Source organism: Macaca thibetana, chromosome 4 (assembly GCF_024542745.1).
Source record: "Macaca thibetana thibetana isolate TM-01 chromosome 4, ASM2454274v1, whole genome shotgun sequence".
In the NCBI taxonomy this organism is placed as follows: domain Eukaryota; kingdom Metazoa; phylum Chordata; class Mammalia; order Primates; family Cercopithecidae; genus Macaca; species Macaca thibetana.
The window spans coordinates 60,377,268-60,393,015 of record NC_065581.1 but is presented as its reverse complement, the minus strand read 5'-3'; positions in this window follow the sequence as shown (position 1 = coordinate 60,393,015).

Below are 15,748 nucleotides of genomic sequence, written 5' to 3'. Positions count from 1 at the left end.
AAAAAAAATCTATAGTTTTAAAGATCTATAAATACAAAAATGTATATTTAGGTGTATAGTATTTAAAGAAAATATAATGTTAGAATTATGCCAAGGACAAATTATTTTTATATCTCATATATTGTGATAATTTTATATTTGATATATCTTAAATATCTATTTAATATATGATCCATTTTATATGACTTACATTTTCTAAACAATATTTTTTCTACTCCCCTGCTTAACAAAATATAATACTAGAGACTAGACACATAATTTGAGTGTTTAGAAATTTAAAAATAAAATCCCAATGTTGAGTGGCCTTCAATTTTTTATTTATTATAAAATTAGTAATCTGCTATATGTAAACATTAAATTAAGATATCTGGACTAACTGGATTTTTAGAAAACTGTATCTAATATTTAACTGCATTCGTGAGATGACTAAATAAACTGTAAATTAATATGGATGAAATGGAAGATGCATACAATGTTTCTCTATATTGAATAAACTTGGGAAATTACCAATAGTCAGTGGCAGTTTTGTTTGTGGAGGGATAGGGTGGGTATGCTTTTATCCAAGGGTATGTCTGTGTTTTCGAGGGGGCACCTGTGTGTACGTATCTAAACTTAACATCTCGAATTTTTCCAGAATTTTTATATTTTAAAATATCTTCCTTTGTGCCCACATGTTTATTCATACTTGTCAACCAATTTGTCTCAATTTTTGGTTTAGTAAAATGGTCACCACAGGCATACAAACTCTAGGTAAAATTTGAGCCATCCTGTCTCCTCTAATTGCACAACTGGTTAACACCTAGCATACAAATTAGATCCCAAACACTCTCAAAGTGAGGACTGTCACAGAAAAGACACATAAGGTCAAATAAATGTTTGCTACTAGAGACATGAGAACATGCTGTGCACCAGAGAGCAGAGAATCAATCACTGTGTTATGGACATGAATCTGAATTTAATCCAAACCTGAGTGAACTAAGAGGATGTCACATGGAGAGGTACTTTAGGAAGATTTTAATTCCAAAGTATTTATAAGTAAGCATAGTTTGTGTTTTGATTTTTAAATAGAACACTTTTAGTAACAGATTGCGAAGTAGCACAATGGCAATACAGTGTTTTTGTCACTTTGAAAAATAGTCTTAACAATGAACACAAATTTTCAGGTAAATAAAGCCCACTTAGGATAAAGCTAATGAGGCATTTATTGAAGAAGAGAATATGTGAAAATTACAAAGGCTGGAGAGAAAAAGTCTTGTATTCTTACAGTTTAGGATACTCAGAGTAATATATAATGCTGTAAGGATTAACTTCCTAAATGCCTTCCATTATCATCATCTCCTATTGTGTGTGTGTCCACAGAAAAATAGCATACATCACAGAGTAAATTATTGTTGTAAGAGCAGAAATAAACAAATAGGACATAATATCCCACTTTGGAAAATAATATCCAGAATCTATACACAGACTCTTAGAGAAGAAGTTTCATTCAAAAATGACAGATATTCTGAATGCCTAAAAAGAAATGCTTATACTCATTAAGAAACTTTCCATTTCTTGAAGCATTGTAGCACATCTATGGAAGATAAGTAATTATCCATGGATCCTTAATAATTACAGAGTTTTATTTTTAAAGCATCTCTCTAAAGTTCAGAGGCATATTGTCAAGGCAACCATGAGGTCTGAATAAAAGTTAGAACCATCTCCATGTTAGCACTGTATGCAAAAAAAAAAAAAGAAAACTGCTTAGTGCACACATATGAAATGCTACCCAAACAGAAATGTCCTAAAAACAGGAGTGATAAAAATAATGTTTCAAACACAGAGTGCCCTTTACCCCAAAGTCAAGCTCCAGTGCTGAGTTGGCTACATAGACTAATGAAAATAAACTTAATATTAACAAAAATGGCCTGAAATAATATAAAGTCACAATCCTTCCTCAGACCCAGAGTCACTAACACAGTGAAACTCTTAGTTGCTTAGCACACATTGTGCTCATTTTGGGTTGGTTTCATGGAACTGACTTATTAATTTCTCAAGATGGAAAAATAAAACAGTCACACAGCTTTAAATATCAGTGGGATTAAAAATGATGTTTATTTAGATTTTAAGTAAATGTACTATATACATTTAGAGGTCAAATTTGTAACATTAATGCTCCTGATAATACATTGGAGAGAAAAGAAGAAAAGTGATTGCTTCATTGTTTTTATATTTATCACTTTCATTAATATGTTTTCACAAAACTAGTAGATTATCATTCACTTGTTTACAGTGTATTATGATGACTATTCCAATAATATAAGAATAAAGGATGGTAAATCTTAATGTTTTTAGGTAGAGTGTACATCCACTATTAAAGAGTTTTTGTATTGAAATGTGGTTTACCAATGAAGAAATGATTGTTGTCTATCTATAAAGTTTTATCCAATGGAGGCAGAGTAAGATGGCCAGCCATATAGAAGTTTCCACCAATTATCCTCCCTGAAGGAACACCAATCTGCCCTTCTCCCATTTCCTGGCAGTAACTGCATGACACAGAAAGAGAATCTGTACACCTAGGGGAAGGAGAGCACAGTGATGGTGGGACTTAGTGTTGGAACTCAATGCTGCCTGTCACAATGAAAAGCAACACCCAGTGAAACTCAGCCAATGCCCATGGAGAAAGCATTTAGACCAGCCCCAGCCAGAGGTGAATTGTCTACCCTAGCAACTGAAACTTGAGTTCTGTCAAGCTTTGCCACTGCCGGTTAAAATGTTCTGGGGTTCTAAATAAACTTGAAAAGCAGTTTGGGCCACAAGGACTTCAACTCCTAGGCAAATTCTAGTTCTGGATTGGGCTTAGAGCCAGTGGACTTGGGTGGAACATGACTTAGTGAGACACCAGCCAGAACAGCCAAGATAGTGCTTGCACTACTCCTCCCCCAGCTCCAGGTAGCACAGCTTGCAGCTTCGAAAGAAACACTTTCCTTCCACTGAGGAGAGGAGAGGGAAGGATAAAGAGGACTTTGTCTTGCAGCTTGGTTACCAGCTCAGCCACAGTAAGATATGGCAACAACCAGACTCCTGAGGCACCCATTTGAGGCCCTAGTTCACAGATGATATTTCTAGACATACCCTGGGACAGAAGGGAACCAGCTGCTTTGAAGGAAAGGATCCAGTCTTGACAGTATTTATCACCTGCTGACTGAAGGGCCCTTGGGCCCTGAATAAACAGCAGCAGTATCCAGGTAGTACACACCATGGGCCTGGGATAAGACTGAGACATGCTGGCTTCAGATGTAACACAGCACATTGCCAGCTGTGGTAGCTATGGGAAGAGACTCCTTCTGCTTGAGAAAAGCAGAGGGTAAAGTAACAGGGGCTTTGTCTTGCACCATAGATGTCAGCTTGGCCACAGTGGAGTAGAGCACCAAGTGGGCGATTCCATACCTTGGCTCTTGAACAGCATTTCTGGATCAGCCCTGGATCAGAGGGGAACCAATTACCCTGAAGTGTGAGTCCCAGGACTGGCAGTGTGCGCCACAAGCCAGCTGAAGGACCCTTGGGCCTTGAGTGAACATCAGCAGTATCCTGGAAGTACTCCCCCATGGGTCTGTGGTGGTGGTGGTGGCCATGAGGAGAGACTCTCCTGCTTGTGGAAAAAAGGAGAGAAGAGTGGAAAGGACTTTGTCTCATAGCTTGTGTGCCAGCTCAGCTGCTAAGGACTAGAGCACCAGGTAGATACCTAAGGTTTTGAACTCTGTGGACTAGCTGCCAGACAGCATTTTGGGCCAGACCGGAGCAAGGGGGAAATCACCATCCTCAAGGGAAAGACAGAAGTTAGACTGGCTTCACTACCTGTTGATTGTAGAGTTATAGGGCCTTGAGTAAACAGAGGTGGTAGTCAGGTAATGGTTACATCAGGCCTTGAGTGACACTCAGTTGTGCGCTGGCTTCAAGCCTGACCAAGCACAGTCACAGTGGTGGTGGCCACAGGGGTGCTACTGTCACCTCTCCCCCAGCACCAGGCAGACCAAAACAGAGAGAGACTACATTTATTTGGGAGAAAGTAACATAAGCGAACAAGGCTCTCTGCCTGGTAATCTAGAGAATTCTTCTGGATTTTATCCAACACCACCAAGGCAGTACCCCTACTAGTCTACAAGAGCTATGGTGTTACGGGGCTTGGGGTGCCCCCAAATGCAGGTAAGGTTTCAGTGACCAAACAGATCACAACACTCAAGTTCCTTTGAATTCTTGGAAAACTTTCCCAAGAAGGAGGGGTACAAACAAATTCAGATTAAGAAGACTTCAATAAAGATCTAACTGTTCAATGTTCAGACACTGACAAAAACCCACAAGCATCACAACCATCCAGGAAAACATGACCTCACCAAATGAATTAAATAAGAAATCAGGGACCAATCTCAGAGAGACAAATATATGTGACTTCAGAGAGAGGATTCAGAATAGCTGTTTTGAGAAAGCTCAATTAAATTCAAGATAACACAGAAAAGAAACTCAAAATCCTACCAGATGAGCTTAATAAAGAGATTGAAATAAAAAAGAAGCAAGCAGATATTCTGGAGTTGAAAAAAATCAATTGACATACTGAAGACTGCATCAGAGTCTCTTAATAGCAGAATTGATTGAACAGAATAAATAATTAGTGAGCTTGAAGATAGGCTATTTGAAAATATAGTCACAGGAGATAAAGAAAAAAGGAACAAAAATAAATGCAGCATGCCTAGGGCAAATCTAAGAGTTATTGGCCTTAAAGAGAAAGTAGAGAAATAGAGATAGAAAGTTTATTCAAAGGGCTAATAACAGAGAACTTTCCAAACCTAAAGAAATATATCAATATTCAAGTACAAGAGGGTTATATAGAACACCAAGCAGATTTAACTCAAAGAAGACTACTTCAAGGGATTTAATAATTACACTCCCAAAGATCAAAGATAAAGAAAGTATCCTAAAACTGGCAACAGGAAAAAAAAAAAAAAAAAAAAAAAAAAAAAAACAAGTAACATACAATGGAGATCCAATACATTGGTGGCAGAGTTTTTGGTGGAAACCTTATAGGCCAGGAGAGAGTGGCATGATATATTTAAAGAGTTGAAAGAAAAAAAAATTACCCTAGAATAATTTATCCTTCAAGATTAAGGAGAAATAAAGATTTTCCCAGACAAACAAAAGCTGAGGGATTTCATAAACACCAGACCTGTCCTACAAAAGATGCTAAAGGGAGTACTTCAATAAGAAATAAAAGGATGTTAATGAGAATGAGTAATCACCTGAAGGTACAAAACTCACTGCTAATAGTAAGTACATGGAAAACCACAGACTATTATATCACTGGTAATAGTAAGTACATGGAAAAACCACAGAATATTATGTCATTTAAACTATGGTGTGTAAATTACTTTTAACCTAGGAAGAAAGACTAAATGATAAACTAAGAAAAATAAAAAATCCTACACTAACTTTTCAAGACATCGACAGTACAATAAAATACAAACAGAAACAACAAAATGTTAAAAAGCAGAGATACAATGTTAAAGTGCAGAGTTTTTATTAGTTTTCTGTTTGCTCATCTGTCAGTTAGTTTGTTTTTGCAGTCAGTGTTAAGTTGTCATCAGCTTAAAATAATGAGTAATAAGACAGCATTTGCAAGCCTAGTGGTAATCTAAAATAAAAAAAAAACATACAACAGATGAACAAAAAATAAAAAGCAATAAATTAAGGCATATGACCAGAGAAAATCATCTTCACAAAACAGAAGACAGGAAAGAAAAACGGAAGAGAAGATCAGAAAGCAAATAACAAACTGGCAGGAGTAAGCCTTTACTTATCAATAATAATTATGAACGTAAATGCACTAAACTCCCTCTTTTAATTTTGCAAATTAAAGGACATAGGGTAGCTGAATGGATAAAAACCAAACAAGACCTAACAATCTGTTGCCTACAAGAAACAGACTTCGCCATAAAGAAACATATTGACTGAAAGTAAAGAAATAGGAAACATTATTCCATGCAAATGGAAATCAGAAAAGAGCAGGAGTAGTTATATTTACATAAGACAAATTGATTTCAAGACAAAAACTATCAAAAGAGACAACAAAGGTCATTATATGATGATTTAAAAAAGGGGGTCAAATCAGTGAGAGGATATCACAATTGCAAATACTTACAGACACAATACTGGTACACACAGATATATGAAGCAAATATTATTAGACCTAAAGAAAGAGATGTGCCTCAATACAATAATAGATGGATACTTAACACTTTACTTTCAGCATTGGACAGTCCTCAGGACAGATAATTAACAAGTAAACATTGGACTTAATGACCAAATGGACCTAATAGATATTTACAGAGCATTTCATCCAACAGCTGCAGAATACATGTTCTTCTCCTCAGCACATAGATCATTCTCAAAGACTGACCACATGTTAGGTCACAAAACAAGTCTGAAAACATTCAAAAAATTGATATGACATCAACTATCTTCTGTGACCAAATGGAATAAAAGTAGAAATTAATAACAGGAGTAAATTTGGGAATTATACAAACACATGAAAATTAAACAATATGCACCTCAATGACTACTGGGTCAATAAAGACATTAAGAAGGAAATTGGAAAATTTCTTGAAACAAATGATAATGGAAACACAGCATACCAAAACCTATCAGATACAACAAAAGCAGTACTAAGAGGAAAGTTTATAGCTAGAGGCATCTATGTCAAAAAAGTAGAAATACTCCAAATAACCAAACAAATGACACATCTTAAAACACTAGAAACACAAGAGCAAAGTAAACCCAAAATTAGTAGAAAATAAATAATAAAGAATTAGAGTAAAAAACTTTATATTTTAAAAAAGAAAATGATACAAAAGACAAAACAAAAAGTTGGTTCTTTGTGAAGTCAAACAAAATTGACAAACCTTCAATGAAACTAAGAAAAATAGAACATCCAAAGAAATAAACTCAGAGATAAAAAGAAGACATTACTACTGATACTGCAAAAATTCAATGGATCATTAGAAGCTACTGTGAGCAACTATATGCCAAAAAATTAGAAAATCTAGGAGAAATGGATACATTCTTGGACACATACAACCTACCAAGAATACATACTTGGACACATGTATCTTGGACACATACAACCTACCAAGAATCAACCATGAAGTAATCAAAAACCTGAACAGACCAATAACAAGTAATGATATCCAAGCCATAATAACATGTCTCCCAGAAAAGAAAACCTGGGATCTGATGGCTTCACTGCTGAATTTTACCATTTAAAAAAATTACTAATCTTACTTAAGCTAGTCCAAAAGTGGAGGAGAAGGAAATACTTCCAATTCCATTCTATGAGGCCAATATTACTCTGATACCAAAAACCAGACAAAGACACACACACACGCACACGCACGCACACACCTGCACACATAAAACTGTCAAGGCACAGAGAAATCCAAGCACTTTGGAAGGCTGAGGTGGGAGGAGTGCTTGAGCTCAAAAGTTGGAGACCAGGCTGAGCAATAGGAAGAAACACCATCACTACAAAAAATCCAAAAAAAAAAAAAAGGGAGGTGTGGTTACACATGCCTGTAGTACCAGCTGCTTGAAAGGTTAAGGCGGGAGGATTGCTTGAGTCCAGGAGACAGAGGTTGCAGTAAGCCAAGATCCATTCTAGCCTGGGCAACAGAAAAATACTGTCCAAATAATAATAATAGTAATAATAATAATAGTAGTAATCAAAATGAAAGAAAACTATAGGCCAATATCACTGGTGAATATTGATACAGAAATCCTCAACAAAAAACCAGCAAACCAAATTCAACAATACATTTAAAAGATCATTCATTGTGACCAAGTGAAATTTATCCCAGAGATGCAAAGAGGGTTCAACATATGTAAATCAATGTGATGCATCGTATCAACAGAATGAAAGACAAACCATATGAGCATTTCAACTGATGCTTAAAAAAACCATTTGATAAAATTCAATATCCTTTCATGATAAAAACCATCAAAAACTGGATGGAGAAGCAACATACCTCAACATAACAAAATCCATATATGGCAGACCCATAGCTAATATCATACTGAATGGGAAAAATGGAAAGTCTTTCCTCCAAGATCTGGAATATGGCAAGGATTCTAACTTTCACCACTGTTGTTCAACATACCATTGTAAGTCTTAGCTAGAGCAATCAGAAGAGAAAGAAATAAAAGGCATCCAAATTATAAAGGAAGAACTCAAATTATCCTTGTTTGCAGATGATTGAATCTTATATTTGAAAAAAACCTAAAGACTAGATCAAAATATTATTAGAACTGATAAACAAATTCAGTAAAGTTTCAGGATACAAAATCAGCATACAAACATCAATAACATTTCTACATAACAACAGCAAACAATCTGAAAAAGCCATCAAGAAAATCATCTCATTTATGATAAAAATAAATAAAATTAAATAATTAGAAATTAATCAAGAAGTAAAATATCTCTACAGTGAAGATAATAAAACATTAATGAAATAAATTAAAGAAGACACAGAACATTTGAAAGATATTTCGTGTTCATGGATTGGAAGAATCAATATTGTTAAACTACCCATACAACACAAAGTGGTCTAAAGATTCAATGCAATCTTCTTCAAAATACCAATGATATTCTTCATAGAAATGTTTAAAAATCCTAAAATTTATATTGAACCACAAAAGACCACAAATAGCCAAAACCATCCTAAGCAAAGTAAACAAAACTGGAGGAATCATGTTACTTGACTTCAAATTATACTACATAGCTATAGTAACCGAAACGGCATGGCACTGGCATAAAAACAGACACATAGACCAGTGAAACACAATAGAGAACCCAGAAAAAAAAACCATACACCTACAAGAAACTCATTTTCAATAAAGTTGCCAAGAACATACACTTGGGGAAAAGACCATCTGTTTAGTAAATGGTGGTGGGAAAACTGGACATCTATATGCAGAAGAATGAAACATACAAAATTATATACAAAAACCAAACCAAATGAATTAAAAAATTAAGTCTAAGACTTCAGGCTATGAAACTGCTATAAGAAAACATTGGGGAAACTTCTCAAGATATTGGGAAAAGATTTGAGTAATGGTAACACACAAGCACAGGGAACGAAAGCAAAAGTAGACAAAAGAGATCACATCAAGTTCAAAATTTCTGCACAGCAAAGGAAACAGTCAACAGGGTGAAGTGACAACCACAAGAACAGAAAACCAAACACCACATGTTCTCACTCATAGGTGGGAATTGAACAATGAGATCACTTGGACACAGGAAGGGGAACATCACACACCGGGTCCTATTTTGGGGTGAGGGGAGGGGGGAGGGATAGCATTAGGAGATACACCTAATGTAAATGACGAGTTAATGGGTGCAGCACACCAACATGGCACATGTATACATATGTAACAAACCTGCAATTTGTGCACATGTACCCTAGAACTTAAAGTATAATAAAAAAGAAAAAAAATGAGGAAAATATCTGTAAACTATCCATATGACAAGGAATTAATAACCAGAATATACAAGGAGCTCAAATAACTCTATAGGAAAAAATCCAATAATCCAATTAAAAATGGCCTAAAAATCTTAATAGACAGTTCTCAAATGCTCAAATGAAGACATACAAATGACAAACACACATATTAAAAGATGCTCAACACAGTTTATCATCAGAAAAATGCCAATCAAAACCATAATGAGATATCATCTCACCTCACTGAAGACTGCTTTTATCCCAAACGAAGACAATCAGGAATACTGACACAGATGGGGAGAAAAAAGATACATATACTTGTGTACACTGTTGGGTGGATTTGGAAGCAACCCTAGTGTCCATCAACAGATGAATGACTAAAGAAAATGTGGTACATATACAGAATGGAGTACAATTCAGCCATAAAAAATAATGAAATCCTGTCATTTGCAGCAATGTGAATGGAACAGTAAGTAACTGTGTTGAGTGAAATAAGGCAGGCACAGAAAGACACACTTCACATATTCTTATTAAAACGATTGAATTCATGGAGGTAGAGAGTAGAATGAGTGTTTATCAGAGACTCGGAAGGGTAGTGGGGAATTGAGAAGAAGTGGGCATGGTTAATGGGTAACAAAAGTAGAACAAATAAGATCTGATATTTGATAGCACAACAGGGTGATTATAGTCAATAAAAATTTTTAATCATACATTTTAAAATAACTAAAAGAGTATAATTGCATTGTTTGAAACACAAAGGGTAAATGTTTAATGGGATGGATTCCCCATTTACCCCGATGTGACTATTATGCATTGTATGCCTGTGTCAAAATATGTACTTCATAAATGTATAGACCTACTATTTACCCACAAAAATTAAACATAAAAAATAGTTTTGGCTGGGCATGGTGGTTCAAGCCTATAATCCCAGCACTTTGGGAGGCCGTGGTGGGAGGATCACTTGAGTCTAGGAGTTTGAGACCAGTTTGGGCTACATGGCGAAATGCCATCTCTACAAAACATACAAAAATTAGGTGGTGTAGTGATGTGCATTTGTAATCCCAGCTACCCAGGAGGCTGAGGTGGAAGAATCAGCTGAGCCATAGAAGTCTAGGCTGCGGTGATCCATGATTACATCACTGCATTCCAGCCTAGGCAACAGAGTGAGACCCTGTGTCAAAAAAAAAAAAAATTAAAACAGTTTTACTACCTTAGTAAATAATTCAATGTAGATGAGAGCCGATTTAATACTAAATTTTATTTTATACAGGCATTGGTACTGCAAAATTATGGGCATAAATAAAATTCAATGTCAATGTAGCTTTTCAATACTAAAATAATCTTAGGTGTTAAAATTTGTGTAACTAAAATCTACAGATTTACCACCACTGCTGGTTTGCTGAAGATAGATTATTGTTATACTACATTTTCCGTTTTGGTTTAATGTTTTCAAATTTTCCTTACAAAAATCCTTTGACATATAGATTATAATTCATGCCTTATACATTATAGGTTTCTTGAAACCTGCAGCATCTCTTTCAGAACCAACAAAAGGAGACAAGAATGCACTGAATGGTAGGAAAAGATATCAGATGTTAGTACAGTAACAAAAATTTGAGTAAGAGAATGGCTATTTACAGATACCTCACTTAGAACAATAAGCAGCCTAAACAAAGCTCAAGACTATCACAATTTAAAATGAACAAAAGATAATCATTTCTATTTATCGACTTTGGCCCATCATAAACAATTAATTTTGTGTTCAATATCTTAAACCATAGTCCCACAGCCGCAGGATCATTTCAGAGACATTATCCTCCTGACAATTCCTTAAGGCTGCCAAGTCTTAATACCTCTCTGCCTATGCTGGGTTTTTTTTTTTTTTTTTTTTTTTTTTTCTCCAGATACTGTTTCGTCAGATATCCAGGGGGCTTACTGCATGGTTACTTTATGTCTCTCTTCACTATTCTGACCACCAACATAGAACCCCATTCATGTCCTAACTTGACTAAATTTTATTTTACATTCTACCAATTACCTCATAGCTTCTCTCAAACATTCACATATATTTGTTTATATGTTCATTGTCTGCATCTTTCCCTCAAAAAATATTATGTTTACTGCTATATTTCCTGAGTCTAGACACATCTAGTTCACAATGGCAGTTCAAAGATATGTTTTAATAAATGAATTAACTTCAGTGGCTTTTCATTATTGCTCATGCTAAAAAATGATAATGGTGATTAAGAAACCCTTTAAAGCTTTTCACATCATGAGAATGTTTTGTTTTTCCCAAGACAGTAGAAAAAGGTTGCCAAGTGGTAGTTTAGGGAAGGTGTATAAGGCACTTTCCCCTCTTCAGGAAGCTAAACTCTTCTTTAGTAGTCAGAAATTGCTCTGCTTCATACTTTTAGCTGAAGTGTTGATTTCTGTATTTTTTTTTGTATATCTTGTTTTTGTAGACTAAATATGAGTATAAAACAATGAAAGTTTATTATTTCAATCAGTGTTAAAATTATACTTTTCTTAAAACAAGAAAGCGGTTAGATATGTAAGCTACTGTTTGGAAAGTTAAGCATTACTACCCAGTCACAGATGTATAACAAGGCATCCACACTCCTCATCTATAAAGTGAACAGAGGAGTAGTATAACTTGACCTGCCTAAATAAAATATTTTACAAATTATAAAAATATGAAGCAGTTCATTTTAATAAAGCCATTGGACATAGTCTTGTCAAAATATCCTGGTTAATTACATAAATTCACTATTTTGTTTGGGCATTCAGTTAATGTGGGCAACACACATCCCTTCTGTCGTATTTGCTTATTGTTTGACGTTTTTACTTTGGCTTTTAGAACAAGTATCATATTGCTTTAAATCTTTTCCAACTGGATAACTGGATTAAGAGAACAATCCTCACTGAAAAAATGGGAACATGTGTATACAATTATCAATGTATTCAACATCATCTTGCCTTTAGGAGAACTTTCACACTTTCTTCTTATTGTCTGCCCTACATCCCACAGAGAGTCTTTGTACTAGGTGAGTTCCCACTCTGAAACTTATTTCCTGCTATAGTCCATAATATAAGTTTTCTTTTTTTTGATAGTTCTCTACCAAATAAGTGATGAAACTTGTACAGAAGTTGGATTCACAGCTGTCTTTGTACCCCTTTTACAATCATAAAGGTAATTCAAGGTGTGCCCCCAAAAGAACAAAATGATAATCATGTCTTCATCTCTGGATTGCTAATATCTTGCATCCTATCTAGTGCTCAATAAATCTGTGTAAATGAATGACTGATTGAATGAATAAATTAAAATGACCCATTTTGTAGCCTTATTGTTGACTATTTATCATGTGATATTATTTGCTTTGATGTTATACTTCCATGTGTTTAGAGGAAGCTTTACTCTAAACACACCTCCCTAAACATTGGAGAAGTTTTGTGCACACAAAACTTCAGAGCAACTTTAAATTACACGATCGGGAGCATTTAACAAAATAGGCTGTATTCTCTTTTTGCCTATGACAACTATAATAATTATAACTAGATTATTATCCTATTTCAAATCTTGTCAACACATAAATATATATATATATTTCAATAAATTTCTTTCCATGTGAGAGATTTCTCCTTCCCCTTTGTAATTTACTATGCAACAAATATTAAACTATCTCCATTAACATTTACTTTTTCCCCATTTAGGGGAAATAACATAAGATGGAAAAGCCATATTAATAATCTATAGAAAGAGTATAAAGGCATATAAATTCAAGGAAAAATAGGCAACTAATTTAAAGTATTATAAAATATTAAAGATTTATTTTATAGCATTTAGGCATATCACATAATGGTCAAGAACATGAGTTCTGTAATAAATTATGTCCATACTGAAAATTAGAATCCTGATTCTCTAACTAGAAATATGAACCTAAGCACATTATTTCACCTCAGCTTCTTTACCCTGCCATTTGGGTTTACAACCATATTGTTTCTTCTAAAAGATAATTGTTGTTGAATGTTCAGAATAGCACCTGCATATAAAACACATTCTATAGCAATTTTCAGCAGTATTATTAATAAAATAATTGTTATCTGTTAGAAGAGAAATCTCAAGCCTTTGGGTGGATAAGGTGTATGTATTTCTAACTAAACAACAATTAATGTTTAAGCTATAATTAAGGGTAATGACAAAAACACATGAAAAATAGAATGTTCACTAATGATGCCTTTGATATGTAGGATAGGGAAGCTCTTCAAATGCTGGTAAGTAAACATATTAAATAAATAAAAACCCATCTTAGCAATTTTCTCCTACCACAAACTTTGGACACTTTTAGTGAAAGGCAAACATTTCCGCCTTGCATCATTTTTTCCAATCTCATTGGCCTAACTCCAACCAGAGCCTATATTCATTCAATCCTAGTATAAAAATTTCCTTTAGTCTTCCATCTCTAGACTCTGTTCATCAAATCTATTATGCTCATCAATTTATAAATTAATTTTCAGAAAGCATTGTTTTGGTAGAGTCAGTCTCAGGCTGCAAAGCCTTAACTGACTTCTCTATTGCCTATAGAATAAAGCTCAGGTTCTTTAACTCTCACTCAAAGATTCCTGTACTTAGTCTCAATCTCTATTTCTAAACTTTTTCTTTATTTTCTATCCTATGTAAAACTTGCAAGTTATAGCCAAGGTGAAATTTTCTAGATATCATGTCATTGTATCACATCGCGTATCATGCTATACTCTGTCTCATCTATCTAGTCATTTAGATTATGTGTACCATATACTTGAGTTGGACAGTATGTTTATAAAATATTTGAATTCCACAAAATAATGGAGTGCTTTGTGTAAAATGTATGCTCAATCAATACTTTTTATGCAGTGATGAATCCTATATTCAAGACTAGACTAAGGAGCTCTTGAAGTAGAGATTAAACCCAGTTTGGACTCAAATAAGTTACCCAACCCATGTCCCTCTTCCCAGTTTTTAATGCTCATGGTAATTCTTTGTCTTAAATATCTCTTTATATCTGATTTCTCTTTTATTCCATCTCGTTGGTCTCACCAAGGTCCCATCCTCTTGTGTCTGGATTATTGAAAGTGTTCTAACTGGCTTCCCTACTTTCAAACCCAGTCTGCTGCATTTCATCTTGCTCACTGCTTCCAGGATGATTCTCACCAAGCTCTAGTCTGAGAATATCCTGCAGTGGGTTTCTCATTGCCTATAGCACAAAATCTAACCTCTTTTAAAAAACACCCAAAGTTCATAGGTTCTGACCTTCATCTACCTTAATTCATGTTTTATTTTCTCTCTTTCTACCCTATGAAACTATAGTACCTGCAGTTTTGCAGTTCATATGATATTTAGTGAATATGTGCTTTTATTTATTATGGTAGACCCTAGGGTGATCCCCAATAATTCTCAACCTTCAGTGACTACACCTTTGCATAATCCCTTTCCTTGAAATGTGGGCTGAATCTGTGATTAAATTCTAACCAATAGAATTTGGTGAAGGTGATGGGATAAGGCTATGCTCTATGGCAAAGACAAAGGGATTTTGCAAATGTAATTAAGGTCCTATAACAGTTGATTTTTGAATTAACAAAAGGGGGTTTCTCCCAGGTAGGCATGACCTAATCAGCTGAAAGCCCTTAACACTGAGAGTTTCTTCTGCTGGCCTTGCAGAGGCAAACATCCATATTTCAAATGTCCATGGGCAAATCCTTGTAGACGGGGTCTGTGGGTGGTGTCCAGGATCTGAGTGAAGCCTCCAGGCCAATAGCCAGTAAAAAGCCATGACATCAGCACTACAACCACAAGGAAATCAATTCTGCCAACAAGCTGAATGAGTGGAAGCTGATTCTTCCCTGCTTGGAGCTACTAAGTGAGACTGTAGACCAAGCCAGCACCTTGAATGCAGCATGTGAGACACTGAGTACAGTGCTCAGCTAGGCATGCCCAGACCCAGACACATGGAAGTTATGAGACAATTAATGTGTGTTGTTTTAAGCCACTAAGTTGGTAGTACTTTTTTACTCAGCAAAATATAACTAATAAACCATAATATTGTCTTTTCCTGCAATATATTTGCCCCCTATTTTCTACTCAGTTCTATATCCTACTAAAACAATCCTTTCACAATCTAAATATCACCTCCTCCACAAATCCTTTTCTTGTTTATTATTTTTGATTAATTATACATGCTTTTGTCTTC